Source organism: Dasypus novemcinctus, chromosome 2, assembly GCF_030445035.2.
Source record: "Dasypus novemcinctus isolate mDasNov1 chromosome 2, mDasNov1.1.hap2, whole genome shotgun sequence".
Lineage (NCBI taxonomy): Eukaryota > Metazoa > Chordata > Mammalia > Cingulata > Dasypodidae > Dasypus > Dasypus novemcinctus.
The window spans coordinates 85,431,553-85,446,756 of NC_080674.1; the positions used below are offsets into that span (position 1 = coordinate 85,431,553).

Sequence of the window (15,204 nt, forward strand, 5' to 3'; positions counted from 1 at the left end):
TTCTCTGTGTGTGTGGCACCATTCCTGGGCAGGCTGTACTTTCTTTCGCACTGGGCGGCTCTCTTTACGGGGCGCACTCCTTGCGTGTGGGGCTCCCCTACGCATCAGCACTGCGCATGGGCCAGCTCCACACCGGTCAAGGAGGCCCAGGGTTTGAACCACTCTCCATCTTTTTTATTACAGCCATCCTACAGGTTTGAAGTGGTATCTTATTGCAGTTTTGATTCGTACTCCTCTAGTAACTAACGATGTTGAACATCTTTTCATGTGCTTATTGGCCACTTGAATATCATCATTGAAGGAATGTCTATTTAGGTCTTTTACCTTTTTTTGATTGAGTTACTTGTCTTTTCATTGCTGAGTTGTAAGAGTTCTTTATATATTCTGGACACAAGACCTTATTAGATATATGATTTGCCAGTATTTCCCCCCATTTTGTGGATTCTTTTTACCTTCTTGATAGTGTCCTTTGAAACAGAAAAGTTTTTCATTTTGATGATGTCCAATTTTATTTTTTCTTTCATTGCTTGTGCTTTTGGTGTCATAAGTAAGAAATCATTGTCTAACCCAAGGTCATAAAGATTTCCATCTGTATTTTCTTCTAAGGATTGTATAGTTTTAGCTTTACATTTGGGTCTTTGATCTGTTTTGAGTTTAATTGAGGTAGGGTTCTAACTTCATTCTTTTGTCTATAGTTATCCAGCATTTAATGAAAAGATTTACTTTTCCCACTGAATTGTCTTGGGACTCTGGTTGAAAATCTGCTATTAACTTTTTTTAAAGCTGGTACCAGGGATTGAAACTGGGACCTTGTACATGGGAAGGAGGTACTTTTTGGACAGTTAATAATAACTATAAGACCAAGCTAGGCTTCAATTTTTTGTATGAAATAGAGTATAAAGATGCAGATATTTAATGATGGTACAGTGCTCTTCTCATTTTGCACTTTGAAGATTAATTTGAAATAGTAACAATCCATAATGAAATAAAGTCACCCTTAAATAGTATGATCAATGTCTTCTGTTTTCAAAATAAAGATTTTCACTTCAGTATTGGCATTTATTTTCCATTTTTCTGGTTCCCTAGCTATTTGTTTAATAAAAGGAGACCTTTCCTGTGTAGGCCTTATTCATTTATATAATTCTTTTAGCCCTATCGATCAAGAAGTTTGCTTTCATGCCATGTTAAAATAAAAGAGGGTTCTGTTTTGTCTTAGAGTATTAAGGCTCAAAGCCTGTTCATGAGTTATAAAGCATATGCTAAGAGTAACTACAATGTGCTTGGAAGTGGGAAGAAATAAAGATCTCTAAAAAGTGGAAAAATGTGCCCCAACTAACAAAATTTTACAGGGCAAAACATAATGTTTTGCATTTAGAAATATATTGCCCAAAATCAAAATGGAGAAGCTATGACGCTTATTCCATGTAGCTTTAATGGTCAAAACTAAGATAAATGGACAGAAGTTATAGGGAAGCCAATTTTATTCAATATCAGAAAGAACTTTCTGATAAGAGTTATCTAAAAGTGAAATGAATTGCATGTGAAATACATAGTACTTTCTGTACCTGCAGGTGTTGAAGCAGAACAACAACATCTGCCAATTGTATTACACAAGGGATTCCTATAAAGGGTGGGACATCGGAACAGATTGAATCCCTTTGAACTCTCTTATCCTAAATCAAACCATTCAGCTCATGAGATGATCTTAAATCTTCCATTTAGGCAGAGAGATGGATAAAACAATCTAATAATGAGGGGGTTATAGATTCTCTATCTTAGCATCTAATTTCTTACATATTAGTTATATAAAGTCTGCCTCTGATAATCCTAATATTTGGATCCCCAATTGGTCTCTTTCTATTTTCTGTTTTATTGTCTTGGTTTTTGTGGTCATTGATCCTATTTCCTGGTATACTGGATAATTTTATATGGCCTGCCAGGCATTGTATATTTTAAAAATGTAGAGATATTTTGAGTTCCTAGATACTGCTTTCTTCCTCTAAATAGTATGTACCTTTGCCTCTGGAAGGCATTCAAAGTAAGGGCAAATAACCTTAATCTAATCAAAGGTTAAGATGATTGGAAGGTGGGGGCTTATCTTTTAAGGGATGTTCTTTTCTAGTGCTCCATGTTCCTAGGGTAGCTTGGGGTATTTATGTGGCTCTCCTACTTTTTGGGTTCTGATCTCAGATTTTTATCCTCTTAGTTCTGTAAGACTTCAGATTCCACTTCAGAATCAGTAATACCTTGAAGGAGAAAAGTGGTATTTGGGCTCACTTCAATGTGCTTTCCCATAATAACTAGTTGTCTAGCTTTTCCAACTTTCCTAGTTGTCTTCTTTAGGAGGATTGATTTGCAATATCTCTTCAACCTTTACCAGAAATTCCCATGGCAGATACTATTGATTGCCCATCCAGCAGCAATTTCTACATCTTCCTTATAACAGAACTTGATTTTATTCAGGTTTTGGGTACCTGAATAATTGATCTGGGACACAGAATCCCACTTAGCTTTGCCAGTGATTGGTTTAGAGATGGATATGTGATCTGGCAACTAAGATACATGAAGTCTATTAGGGATTTCTGGACAGATTTTCCTCATTGTTTACAAAAGAGAGTCACTTGAGAAAATTTTCCCCTTTTATTCTGCCCTTGGACTTTATTAAGGAGGACATAATTCTTGAAGCTGTGACAATCATCTCGAGGTCAAAAGAAAAAGGCCAACATAGCTTCAGAAATCTACAAAATGATCCCTGGCATCTCTGTGCTGCTGAAATAAAAAAACTGCAACCACCTTCCTCTAGATGTTTTGCTATAATGCCAATGAATCTTTATTATTAAAGGCATTTTAATTAACATTCTCAATTGCAGCCAAAAGCATCCTAACTGACACACTTATGCTCTTCTGTGGCCCACTGAAAATGAGTAATTATTGATGCTTTTCTAATTATAAAAATAAATTCCCAACCAATTAAAGTTATTGTTTGATGAGGTTGGAACGGACACGAACTTGAAATGAAAGAGAGTATCTAAGATCCTATTCCAGAAAACAGAAAGCATCAATGTGCTTTACTCAGGGGTGGACTTTTATAGATATCTAACACATCTTCCTGACATTCTCCCCCTTATTTACATGCCAGACACTGTGATAAGTGGTGCAAAGAGAATAATGAAAAGACATCAACTCCTTGCCTTAAAAGAATGCTTACAGCAACTTGAAGCACAAACCTACAGAATGTCATTATATTTTTAACCTCTAAAGCTGATTTGTTTTAGTTTGAATTTTGCTTTTAAAGTCTTGATTTTCAGGCTACACTTTATTTCTTATGACTGTTTTCACTTTACAAAGATGACACTCTGTAAGATACAACATTTGACATAATATTTCACTAAAGACATTCTATAGAAAACTAAACAACAACCTATTTGGTCATTTTATCCAAGAAAACTCTTGGTTTGATTGATTATCATTAAATAGTATTAGATATTTTTACATAAACTTCAGAAAATTTTGGAACAAAACTACTCATGTTAATATGCAAACTGTACAACTAATAAAGACAGATTATAAAAATATTTCAATGAAACATTCATAAAAGAGTCAAGAAAGGTAAGTTTATTATGGTGTGAAGCCTATATTTAGACATTCTTTCATTTGATTAATTCATTATATTTAGTCTTATCTACTATGGTCCAGCATTGTTAGGTGCTTAGCATACTGAGTTGTTAATACAGTCCCTCTATGAAAAGTACACAATCTACGAAAGAAGGAAAAAAAGTAACACAAACTTATGGTGCTTTGCTTCAAGGAGCTAAGTATCAGTTAAAAATACTCATGTCTTCAGATTCCCTGGCAAATTAATCCAATTCTTGCCAAACACATTCAATGAAATTAGGTGGAGCATCTAGACAATCTTCTTCAGAGGTATATCTCTTTAAATTTTGCCTTTCACCTTTTACTCCTTTTTTAAAAGGAGGTACCAGGTATTGAACTGGGACCTTGTACATGGGTGGCAGGTGCCCAAACACTGAGCTACGCCTGCTCCCCAATCACCTGTTACTCTTTTGCCTCCTGGAATGCAAAAGCAATCCTTGTAGTCTTAGCAGCCATCTTACCCTCATGAGGGTGAAATGGAAGGAAACTTGGTCTTTTTTTAAATTGTGCAGCCACAGTGCCAGTTCAGTTCTGCTTCACACTGGATAGAAAACTAATTGTTTAAGTCACCACAGTTGGGTTCCTCTCATATGAGAGCAAAAGCCATCCCAAATGATTTAAAAGGCTATCCAGAGGAAGTGACATTTGAGCTGGCCCTTGAATAGGAGATTGCCGGGAAAGAAAGAGAATAAGGCATTTGACACAAAGGAAACAGCATGAAAATGGCTCTCATATGGGCATAGATAAGAAGTCTGGCATGGCTTGAGAAGTTACCATGAAGATGACATGTGAAAGTTAGGCAGGAGCCAGTATTTGAAAGGCTGTTATTGTCACATTGTGAAGTATAGACTTGATCCCATGGGCAAGAGGAAGCCACTCAAAATTTTTCAGATAGGATATGATAAGGTCAGTTTTTTTATAGTTTGGTGGACAACATAAATTGCATTTTACCAATAAAATGGGATAAGACAGAGACTAGGACACCAATTAGGAGAGGGTGGCCTAGTCTAGAAGGGAGATGAGAACCTGAGTTAAGGTGATGGTAAAGGGACAATTAGATTTAATAAAAGCTACTCTTGATGAATCATTAGATTGATCAAAGAATCCATTTATCAGGTAGTTAACTGAAAGCCTGGGGAGTCAGGATCCAATTTCAGAGTAAGAATTGAGAGGTTTTCACACACCTGAAATGCAGACCACCCAGGACAAACGGCAAGGGAGCCCCTGAGTCCATGCTCTGTGTCATCGCAGGCTCCTCAGTAACCATGGTAAGTACTTACAGGGCACCCACTGCGCATTAGGACTTCGTATTCCTACCTCAGTGAATAATACAGTTTCAGCATCCCTCTTCTTTGGGTTGCAGGGAAAGAACCAACTCTCTAAATCAGGATCATCAGTCCGAGCCATTTAAAAAGTGACACGCACATCTTTATATTGTAATACCAGATCATGGTGTTTTGAAGCTATATGTACCTCCCCAAAATATGTTCTTAAATTTAATCCATTGTTGTGGGTATAAACCCATTGTAAGAAGGACCTTTTGACGAGGCCACTTCAGTTAAGGTGTAGGGTCTTAATCCTATCAGCAGAGTCCTTTACAAGAGAACGAAAATTTGACATTGAGAGGTAAAGCCAGGGAAGCAAGAAGTTGAAATGAAGGAAACCTGAAAGAGAAGGGAGAGACCACCAGAGGCTGCCATGTGCCTTGCCATGTGGCAGAGGAGCCAAGGATCCCTGGTAGCTGGTCTTTGGGAGGAAAGCATCACCTTGATGATGCTTAGAGTTGGACATTTTCCTGGCTTTAAAATCATGAGTGAATAAATTCCCATTGTTTAAGTCAACCCATTTCATGGTATTTGCTGGAACAATCTAGGAAGCTAGAACAGCACCAAACTATGGTGGTGTAAACAAAGGGGTGTACCCAGAGAAAGTTATATACATTAATCTGAGACTCTTAATAATATATGACTATTATTATGCTGTATGCTAATTAAACCTAAAATGGGAAGGCACTTAAACACATGGTTCTGATTAGATACTTTTTTTGGCTAAGTTAGTTCTGCAATACCAATAATAAGCATCAATGCTGATATTTCCCTGAAACCAATTCCATTAAGTACCTGAGCACATATTTTTTTAAAATGTTGACTTTTCCCCATTATTTTCAACATGATGGCTGATTTCTGTGCTTCCTCTATTCATATCCCTTTCTGCCGTCTTCAGCCCCTTTACCTTGAGGAGATCTTGGACTCTATCTGTGGATTCTCATTGCTCCCTCCCATTATACCTGGATGTTTGGGGTGGCATGATGGCTTAAAATAATAGAACATAAGAAGCTGTGGACACTCTACTAGCCCAAGGGAACAATCCTAGCTGTGGTAGAGGGCTGGGGGAGTCCTGGAGTGCAGGTTATGGCAAAGTGAACAGGGGGGTTCAAAATGGATGGGCTTGATGGGGCACCGGGAGGGAAGAAATGGTCTGGGTCAAGCACTGGGGTGAGGGTGGAAGGACAGGCTGATCAGGCTCACTCAGAGAAGCCAGTGATTAGCAGGACCCAAGGGTCTTCAAGTTTTTGGAAACAGGCCTTCCAGGAATTCCACAGTTTTCCCAAGGGGAGTGGGGTAACTGAGGAGTTGAAGCCATTAGAGGACTAAATTAGGTTTAATAACACCCTTTGGTGTAAGGATAGGGAGGCCCTCAGATGTTTGAAATTCTTTTTGCAGAAAACAAAACATTTAGTCTAAAGAAATGAAAGGTTTGAAATGTAAGCGTACTGAGTGACACTCGTTCACACCAAAGTGTAATCAGACAGTCAGGCAATCAATAAACCAGAGAAGCACCAGATCCTCTAGAGTGCAGGGTGGAGAGCAGAAGGAATTTCAGTTTCTGAAGCAGAAGGGGGTGGAAAGGCAAAGGAAGGAGACCCAGGAAAGCAGGAAGGCAAATTTCATTTACTTTGCAAATTTTACTGGTGATTCATGATGTGTGTCCATCTGTCCCCTCTACTAGCTTGTGAATTCCTTGAGTACAGTAACTATGAAACACCTAGTCAGGTGCAAAGACTAAGCACTAAATCACTGTTGTTCAATCTGAATTTTAGTTGCAAACTGTTGGGCAGCAACAGTGTGCAAATGAATTCCTGCTTTTCCTGTCCCTCTGAGTAGATGGATGATTGGAACCCAAGCCCTCTTGGCTTTCAAGGGCATCAGAACTGGCCCCCACCACTCAGGCCCCTCTGAGCCCACACAACCAAGAAACAAGCTCTTACTCCACTCAGCTAAGACATGGCAAACATGGGAAAATGATTTTAAAAGATGTATGTTCAAAATGTCCGTCACAGGAAAACCATGAGACTAAACATTTTGGTGATTGTTATTACAGGTTCTTGCAATATTTCAAGTTTGTTGCCATCACATTTGGCTTTTCTGATTTTCTTAGAATGGACTTTCATGGTATAACAGTGAGGGGTCCAGCACGTGCCTGGCAAATGGTAAGCACTCAGTACATTTTTGTTGAAGGGATGCATGAATGAGTTACTGAGTCTTGCGGGTTAGAGTGTCCCTCTATTTCCCTATTTGGAAATTGGATCTTGAAAATGGTAATCAAGTTAAGATTAGGTCACATTGGATTAGGATGGACCCTAAATCCAATGGCTGGTTACTAATAACAGGAAGATTTGAATACAGAGACCCAGAGAAGATACATAGGGAAGAAGGTCATATGATCACGGAGGCAGAGAAGGAAGGGATGTGGCTATAAGGCAAAGCGTGCCAGAGATGGATGCACCCAGAAGAAGCTGGGAGAGGCACGGAACTGATTCTCCCTCAGGGCACCCGGAAGGAATCAATCCAGCTGAGGCCCTGATTTTGGATTTAGGGCCTTCACAATTGTGAGAGAATGTATTTTTGTTGTCTGAAGGCACCTGGTTCATGCTAATTTGTTACTGTGGCCCTAGGAAACTAATTCAATGAGCAAATGAGGTGATTCTTTCAATTCAAAATAACAGGCTCAAAATGAGAAAAAAATCACATATTGTAGGTGAGATGACGTCAAGACACCACCCATAAAACTCCATGAAAAGTTTAAGAAAATCCACAATTTACCATAAAAATAATTTGAGTATTATATAATGTAATTGGTTATTATTGACTCTAATTGGAAATTAGTAATCAATCAAGTATATTGTGCTCCATTTGGGTGAAGTTAGGTTAAAGAGAAGGGGTAAATTTCTGTGGCCCTTATAATACTGAGATCCAGACTCAGAACTTTGGTAAAATTTTCTACGTTATGTTTACTCTGAGGTTTTTATTTGTTTGTTTTAATAAGCAACCTCCTGGCCTACTTCAATGCCAACAGTCCTCCTCCGTGTCTCTAGACCTGGAAGAGGCTTTTACACGGAGCTACTGCTACACAACCGAGCAACCAGCAACCTCAGACCATTTCAGAGTTAGTCTGGTACCCTCTGTAGAGTTTGTTCTTGTCTAGTATTAAGCTCTCTCAAATCTTTTAAACTTCTTGCAACACAGTTTTCCAATCCATGACTAAATTTCCACTTTCAGGGCTGCTGATATTTATGTAATCTCTCATGAGCTCTCTCATTACAAGGAGTATGTGATTCCTCTAAATCAACGATGATCAGATGAAATTGTTAACAGAATGGTTTGCTTCAGGAGGATAATGACCTATCGGAAACAAGAATTAAGATAATATGTCTTATTTTACATGATTGATGGTGTTGATTCCAGCCATCACCTCTGATCAATACGGGCTATAATTTTGTGGCATTAATTGAAAAAGAACATAATGGGCACTCTCATTCCCTCATAGTGCAGGTCTCACTGCCTCACACAAAACCAAAGTCCCCTAAACAGGAAACTGCCAGTCCAAGCCAGCAGGCCTAACTCAATTGGTTGATTACACATCTACAGATCAGCAAGTAACAAATTAATCACTTTTTTTTCCTATTCTCTATTGAGGCGTTTTACCGTACAATCTGTATTTCAGAACTTGTCTTGATTAATGAAGATGTGCTCTTGCTTCAGCCTGAACACAGTTGCGATGAAGTCATAAATCACACACAGAGCCAATTGGAGTAATAATTCATATCTTCCCAAAGAAAGTTTTTCAAAACTCCCGGTACAGTATTCCAATAGATTAATCTTTAATGATATCCCAATGCTTTTTTCAAATGTTGGTTTCCATGTATTTGTTCTTGTCTAGGACTTTTTTTCCTACTATGTCAGTTTAATGGAAGCAAGGCTCCTGCTTCAAAACCACATGTAAATAGTAGATATAGATGAAATTGCTACACATACTAATTATTAGTATATAAGAGCTGCATTTTGTAAAATATCCCTCACTACCCAAAAATAATTTTTACTTCTATCCTTTCCCATTTAATGAAAACAAATCTAAAGAATATATATTAATATGTGCTAGTATCTGTTTGCTGACCTTTTAAAGCTACTATTTACCCATTTAAACATAGTAATGACAAACTTCGCAAAAATTTATTTTAAATCTAGAAACAGATTTAAACTCTCTCCACCCTTCTTTGAACTACATCAAGACATTGTTGTGAAAAGCAAATCCTATATTAGAAGTGAGCTGCAGTTAAAAAAATTGTGTCCGCATGAAAGCAGTAAGTTGACAGTAACTACCCACTCAAGAGTCAACTGATTAAAAATGTAACCATTGGGAATATAGTAATTTAGTAAACTGCTAAGCGGGGCCTTAATACTTAAAGTATACAAAATCACTTGCTGCATTTTCTACTCTGAGTACATACTACAAGGTCTGGCCTATAGTTAGTGTTGAAGAAATGTCAACTGCATGAGTGTCTCAATTAGAGAGCGGTGAAAAATCCTTCTTTGAGTCACCCACTAGGTGGCGCACAAGGACCATGCTTCACCCATTTAACAACCACAGACCCTCTCATTCATAGAGTAAATAAAGAGGTGCATTATTAATTTATACCATTGCATCCACTCTACACCGAATATTTGTTTAACCAGCTGTTTCCTCTAATCCTTTTTAAACACTATTGATTAAAACCTGAAGTATATTCAGACATCAACCCCTCCTCACTTCTTGACCCAAGGACATTTTGTTACCTTTGACAAGCTAAGTGCATGTAAATGATTTAGACAAAGTACTATGGTTACTAATAATGAGGGCAAGATGCGGTAAAAAAAAAATTAGATGCAACAGAAAATAATACAAAAGTGATTTTCAAATGTGCTTTGCATTTTGTTGGATTTTAATTGGTGGAATGGCATTATCTAAAAATGGTAATCTGGGAAATAAAACATGCATGGAGCAAAGGAAATGAAAAGAAAACTAGTATTTCCTGAAGAAGGGAATCATTTTCTGAATATGACTCTTGTTCATCTTTCTAACGACTTCTCCAACTGCTCAGAAAATACCAATATTCCACACCCAAGAACCTAAAAGACAGGACTGTTTAGTAGACTGTCTGCTCATAAAGTATCTTTCTGTATACTCCAAACGTATTTATCCTGGATGTGTTACCTGCTCCCAAAGGAAGGAAAGGAAGTGAAACCACTAGGGATATAATGAATTGATTCTTCTCTGTGAAAGTCTCTTCAGTACTTCTAAATTACAGTGTCAGTCATTCCTCTGAGAGACAGGGCCTTGCTGAAAATGAATGGCTCACTTTATAAGAACACTGTGTGCTCCCTCTTTCTTGTTTCTCATAGAAAGCCCAGGTCCACTGGGCACTCCTGTACCGAATATTGGTCTGTGGGTATGTTCCTGTGGACCGGTGGTCTCTCAAGATTGTTGATTTTCTCTTGCTCTCTTAAATAGATTTAAGCAAAATTACTTCTCCTTATCTAGTTTACTCATTTAAAGCTGTCTCCAGTTTAGAGAAGAGGATTTAAAAAAATATAAACTCATTTTCTTACATGAAACAATTAAATTATTAAGAACCAATAGTACAAAACTGACTAGCGACTAAAGCTTAAGTGCTTTTGTGTACATTCTGTCTTACTGAATGGAAGGGAAAACATTTTATTGTAGAAGTTAAGATCTGATGTAAGGAGTATGAAATATCACAGTAAAAGTTATCCAAAGAGAACTACTATGATATATTTTTGTAAAACACTGTTCCCAGTTTATGATTCCTTTAGAATACTGAAATCATTGAAGTGTGTATAAAATTACTGCGAATTCAGTACACTGAAATAATCAAACAGAAATGGTTACCAGAAACTACATTTGTAATGAATAAATATTACATTTCACTTTGAAATTAATTCACAGGCTTTATTTCTCAAGAACTGTTAGCTTCCAAGGAGCCAGCCAGTATGTTTGATTTTATGACATCACACTGGAACATGTACAGGAACACTTTCCATCCTAAAAATTCCCAAATGTACTGGGCACTTTGTGTATTTTTCCAGTGATAAATGAAAATAAAATAACTTATTTTCAAAATAATAAACTATTTTATTTCAAACACACTGCTCTTATTCAACGGAAGAAAACAACTCTAAACCTAAAAAGTTCAGGTTCACTTTTGCAGTAAACAGTCACAACGTATAAATAATTCTCTGAAACCACTTTAAAAAGTGATCTTAACAGCTATGACTTTTTAAAAAGTTTTTCAGGGCATTAAAAGTATCACAACTATTCTACTTACGAAATGCATGTAATTCTATGATCTTAAGTTCATAATTAACTGAAAAGCCTGGACCAAAAATGGTAATATCTCGAAGACTGTTAATCTAACAAGTATTAACTATGACTATGTTTTCAATTCACATAAACCTATGAATTCCCTAAAATAAAACTCATAAATCTGGAATGGACATTCCCATTCCTCAGCTCTTCCTTCAGTCTATACTATTCTTTTTTCATCTCAGGTGCTATAAAAATGCTTGTTGAAATACAGATGGAAAAGTCACCACTTAGAAACCATGAGTCTACCAGATTTATAGGAACACCAGCAAAAGCCGGAATAAAAGAATTAATCCTTTCCTCAATTTTTCACTGAGTCTGTTGATTGAAATACAGTATTTTATCTGACAACATGAACCTTAAAAAAAAAAGTTGAGCTGTCATGTTAAACCCAAATAAATATTTAAGAAAAGAGTAAGAAAATTTGTTTTAATGTATACATATATCATGATATGTATCGTTCTGAAATCTTGAAGGTACCAAGGTTTGACCCAAGAGGGGAAAAAAATGATGGAAGATTTACCTTGTCCTGAAATCCAGAAGTTCAGATGCTCTGAAGTTCTGCTGAGGTTGGAAGCTGGAGATCAAGTGAAGCTAGCGCTTTTCCCCCTCACCTTAAGTTTGTCTCTGAGTGAGTGTGTGGGTGTGTGGGTGTGTGTGAGTGTGTGCAGAATGTCTCTTTGTGGCGCTGGATGGCAGAGGTCCTGATCCTGGGAAGAAGGAGGCACTTTCTCACCAAGAGCAGAAGAAAAGCAAAACGTCACAAGGAAAGTTCTCCTCCCAGATCCCCTAATTACAGCCTAACGTGCACTTCACGCAAACTTCAGGCAGGGAAGGAGGGGCAGCGCTGTGCCCAGACCTTGTACAACAGCAACCTCTTAGATGACTTTTCCTCTGCTCAAATCTCCGAGTATCCCACTAGGGAGTTCAGGAAAAGCGCAACAGCAACCACTAGCCCCCACCCCCACCACACCTCCTGCACCCTCAGCACTCCTGGGTCTGTCCAGAGTTGATGGGTCAAAGGAGTGTGTGAAATGATCTGCGGGACAGCGGTGTGAGGCAGACTCGCCAGGACACTCAATTTTCGTCTTGCTTTATAGCCTCTGTTTAAAAGGAAAATCCAAAGGTTGGAGAGGTTCTCCTTTTCCCGCCTTCTCCCTTTCCCAAAGTAGATTGCGAGAGATAAAGCTTGGTCATCTGGAGGTGCCCTTCCACCCAAATTGCCAGAAGCATGTTTTCTTGTTTACTGAACTCGGTGTCGCTCTCAGGTTTAAATCTCTGTTAATAAATGAACAACTGCTATTGTCTTCCCGGATGACAGAGCTCAAAGAACCTGGATTTATTTATAGAGTGAGGAATGCGAGGGGAGACTGGATGGGTGGGGTGTGGTTATGGATCCATACCCAGGATTAGAACCAGATGGGCACAGGGCGCGCGCGCGCACACGGGGGCGCGCGCACCCACACCCACAGACACACACACGCCCCTAAAATAACTACTGGGGAAGATGCTGGGACACACGGGAAAACGCCTGCTGAACAAATAGACATTTATTTATAACTCCGGGGAGAGTATATAGGTCCATTGATTCCCGCCTTGAGTAACCAAGGGTTTTGGAGAGGAAATGGCTTCATATTTCAATAACAGAGCCACCTTTGATGCAGCCTAGCAGGGAAAAAAGGAAACATACCGCAGGAAGCAAATGACTGTTGGAGCAGCCGGGAGGAGGGAGTGGGGCTGCTCGGGGGACTGAGGACAAAGCAAATAAGCCCGAGGGGCCGGGAAGGAGAGAAGACCCCCCCGGCCCGCCTGAGCGCCGGGGGGTGCAGGGCACCTTGGGCGCGGGGCGCCGCGAGGCGCGGCTCTGCTGCGGGCCCCGGAGAGGAGCCGGCCGGACTGTCGGTTCTTCGCGGCCGCCGCCACCGCTCCCGGAGGAGCGCGGGGGGAGCAGGGCGACCCTTGGTGCGGATGAGCTAGTGAGGCAGGGGGACGGGTGAGGCAGGGTCAGCGGAGCTGGGCGTGGGGCCGGAGGGGGAGCCGAGGGCCGGGGCTGGGCAGGGGCGCAGGGCAGGAGGCGGACCCCCCGGGCCGGGAGACAGGTGGGCGGCAGGGCGCGGGGACTGGCCAGGCGGATGGGCTGGTGGGGCGGGGAGAAGGCTGGGCCGGGGGCCCCGCGGGACGGGGGGCCGTGGGGCGGGGGAACCCGCGGGGCCGAGGCGTGCGGTGGAGACAGGCGGGCGGCGGCGAGCGGCGCTATTGTCTCAGGGATAAAGCCTGAGCCGCCTCCAGGGCCTCCACCCGGACTCCCGGGGCGGCGGGAAAGACCTCGGGGGGCGGGGGTGGGAGGTGGGTAAGAAAAAAACGGTTTCCCGCCTTTCCCTGGTGGATTTCATCGTTTCCTGCTGCCAAGCTTGCCTTTGCCATTCGGGATTTCGGTGAATTGACACGGGCCTCTTGGAGGAAAAAAAAAAAAAATTCCAAGGATGAACCACTTTAAATGAGTTTTATATGAAACGGAACAATTCAAAATGAATCCTCCAACAGGCAATTCAGCACCTTTCCTGGAATTCCCCAACCTGGGCAAGGCGCTTGTCTTCATTTTTTATTTTTATTTTTTCTGTTTCTCCACACTGGGAACAAACAGCTAAAGGTTTTGCAATTTTAAGTCGTTAATTTAGTGGCATTTGAGACCGCTGTTACGTCTGCCCCCAAATTAAACTGCCAATAAAAATAAGGTCCATCTTTGCCTGTCGACTATGAAAAGAGTTTTTATGCTATTTTTTGGTGAATGTTCAGGGTAGGATGCATTTTAAGGAACATAGTAGAAATTAGACTTAAAAAATATATACACACATACTCCAATTTTTATAATAAAGTGCCACAGAAGTGGCTACTGAATCATATCATGGTTATTTAAATGCCGATCTTTGTTTCTTTGTTATCTAAGCTTAAAAACCTAATTTATGGGGGTTGTGGCAGGGGTGTTAAATCAGATCTCCTGACAGCGCAGGGCACTTGTTCCCTTATTTTGTGGCCTGCTCTATACACTTATTCCAGCAGAACCAACAATTCAAAATATGCCATTATTGCATGCTCTTCAGAAATTATTAGTCACACAAGACAATCTGTTTTGAGATTTAGTCATACCACCATGTGTTACACTAGATTTTTATATTTTTTCAATTTCAGGGGTAACACCAATTGAGATGGTTCCAGAAATAATGACAATTCCTTACCTCTGCTGCTGTGGATCAGGGTTTTCCTGTCAATTCTTCCCGGCCCTTGCTTTCAACTTCCCATCCCAGTTACCTAGTTAATAGTCTTTGTTGAAAGATCCACATTATTTTTTTAATCATAAATATTTGACCCGTCAATAATGTGTTTTAAGTGTCATTCAGACTTAACTGCTTAACTGACAAATGCATATCCATACAATTTTAGCCATTGTTTCCTTATTATTTAAAATTTCCATTTGGATTAGTTCTAAGAGGCCTTTAAAAAGATTTTTGTGTATAGTTAGTGTCCAGCTAAATAGTGCTTTATGGAGGTATACATTACTTTGATTAGTCATTATAATTTTGCATCAGGACACAGGAATTATAATAAGCTATGGTAAAAATTCCTGTAAGTTAATAAATATGAATCCATTTTCATGACTTTAAATATTTCGCAAAGGTGTAAGTTGTAGAAGATTAAACATTTTAGAAGACTCAAATCCCTTTTCAAAGAAAATCATATCAAAAAATATTCTCTAGTATATGGAGATTACCTTTAATGATTTAACATTAGTAATTCGGCTTTTCTTCTTTCTCTTCATAAATTTGAGAAGGCAGGAAGGTAACCTTTTTT

At 39.6% G+C, this 15,204-nt stretch overlaps 1 protein-coding gene across 2 annotated transcripts in view; it reads right to left on the reverse strand.

Annotated features, from left to right (window-relative positions):
• The window catches only part of HAPLN1 (hyaluronan and proteoglycan link protein 1), an 80,431-nt gene extending 67,665 nt beyond the window's left edge, over positions 1-12,766 (reverse strand). The window contains exon 1 of one of the 2 annotated variants that reach the window (XM_071208893.1): positions 11,879-12,766. The gene's annotated coding sequence lies outside the window, so the exon portion shown is untranslated. The remainder of the gene's footprint in view (positions 1-11,878) is intronic. The other variant, XM_004483439.5, reaches the window with a different exon arrangement.
• Positions 12,767-15,204: the final 2,438 nt, after the last annotated feature.